Source organism: Oratosquilla oratoria, chromosome 3 (assembly GCF_046742065.1).
Source record: "Oratosquilla oratoria isolate Oo_2021 chromosome 3, ASM4674206v1, whole genome shotgun sequence".
Taxonomy (NCBI): Eukaryota; Metazoa; Arthropoda; class Malacostraca; order Stomatopoda; family Squillidae; genus Oratosquilla; species Oratosquilla oratoria.
Genome location: NC_134779.1, coordinates 43,638,191 through 43,640,690, shown reverse-complemented (window position 1 = coordinate 43,640,690; position 2,500 = coordinate 43,638,191).

Sequence of the window (2,500 nt, the reverse complement as noted above, 5' to 3'; positions counted from 1 at the left end):
AGGGAGGAGGAAGGAGGGAGGAAGGAGGAAAGAGGAGGGAGAAGAGAGAAGGAAGGAAGGAGAAGGGAGGAGTAAGGAAGGAGGGAGGAGGGAAAAGGGAGAAGGAAGGAAAGAGACGAGATGGGAAAAGAGCGAAGGAGACTTTCGTTCGATCGAGACCCTCATATTATTCTCTTGGTCTTGGCCCCTCCTTCCTCCTCGGTGGGATAAAGTAGTTTTGTGGGAGCCAGAACGAAGGTGAAGGTCTTCATCACAAACACTGCTTCGCTACTGTCGTGCGATTTTATTCAGCTGAGGTAAAGCCCCTTCGCAGTGGAAAAGGTTAAAGTTTAACTTTGTTAACATTTTTTTTTTCATTCTAATATTTATAATTTAATTCCAACTCCAGCCGGGCGATTTTATTCAGCTGAAATAGATGCTCTACACAACCAATGTGTTGATTTAAATATATGAACTCAATCAACATTGCAATATGCATAACGTACTAGTGAGTACCCATTCTCGGTGACAGTGATTACAAACAAGTCTTTCTATCAAAAATATCTAAAATTTGGAAGTTTCCAATATCCAAAGATTTTTTTTTTATCAAGAAAATCTCGTCTACGAGAAACACAAAAATTTTGGAATATTTTTGGAAGGAATTTTTGTTCTGAGTATCGAAGATTTCTGAATTCTGAAGGTTTCCAATAAGGACAACTCTCTATATGGTCGTTCATTAAAGATATTAAAGAATATCGAGACCCCTTTCTAACTCGTGTCTGTTTGTTACTTTAATAAAATCGCCTGCCGACAGGCAGAACAACACATGTAAAGAACAACAAAGTAATGTCGTAGCACATTGGTAAAATAATACTAATGATCCACTTTCGGAGAAGAATAGGCGAAAGTAAAAAGATCTGTATATTTCGACTGCTGAAGAGGATCACAGCTAGTGATCGAAATATACATATCTTTTTACTTTTGCCTATTCTTCTCTGAAAGTGGGTCATTAGTATTACATGTAAAGAAAATCACAAGGCTGAATGTCACTCTAAAGCTGAGTAATACATCAGTACAACCTCATACATTAGATACAAGATTGTATAATACACACACACCACAGCCTAATGAATATGAAATTAAAAAATACAACACCACAGTTTCATATATACATATATGAAATTGTATAAATATGCACATCTACACTGCCTAATATATATCAAAACTAAAAATATACATCAAAACACATAAACAAAGAAATTGGTAAATGTGAACAAAATTTGCTTACTCAGAACTCATGCATAAGGTTGAAATTTGTATTCTTATATCGCAAGCTGTTGTTCTCTACCGACATGATGCTTTCCAGTGATATACAATGGTTTTCATGAGAAGTGTGTTTGCAACTGTACGAATGGCAAAGAGACACAGACACAAGCACAGACACAGACACAGGCACAGATAAGATGCAGACACAAGCACAAACAAAAATACACAGATAGACAGAGACGGATACAAACAGACTCACAAAAACATACATAGATTCGCAAAGATAAACACAGACAAAGAGACAGACATAGAAACAGGTACACGGGTACAGACATCAGCACAGACACAGACATGGACAGAAACATTCGGACAGTCACAAGCGCAGACACACAGACACACAAAGACGCACGCATGCACACACATGATCGCGTATATACACGCGAGCTTACGCGTACACACGCAAGAATACACGTGCACACGCAAGCACATAAGTGCACGGACGTAAACACTCACGCACACACACAAACACACAAGCATATGTACTCAGGTATACACGAACACGTACTCACACATATACGCACACTCACAAACGCACACACACACACACACACACACACACACACACACACACACACACACACACACACACACACACACACACACGCACACGCACACGCACATACACACGCACACGCACATACACATACACACACACACACACACATACACACACACGCACACACGCACACACACATACGCACGCACGCACGCACGCACGCACAGACACACACACACACACACACACAGACACACACACACACACACACACACACACACACACACACACACACACACACACACACACACACACACACACACACAAGGAATTATAATTGGATAATAAGAGAGAGGACCATAAGAGTATTGTATGTTTCACTGGGCACTACAATTAAGTAAATAGAATTAGGTAGATACACAAACGCATACACACATTACTGTCTTGACGATGTAGCGTTACCGGCTTGGCCTGCTCAATAAGCGGTCCTGAGTTTAGTCCCCACCTAGGGCTGAAAGGCATCATAAAACTATAAATTACACCTGCTCCTTTGAACAAGAAGTTCGAGCGTGTATGCATTAGGTCACAGCATTACTCACTGATAGGGAAATATATGAGCTCTGAGCTCTCATCTGGAAGGTAATAGAATTCGATCACGAGCTCAGCACGTGATCCAAAAATATGGATAATTATACTCAG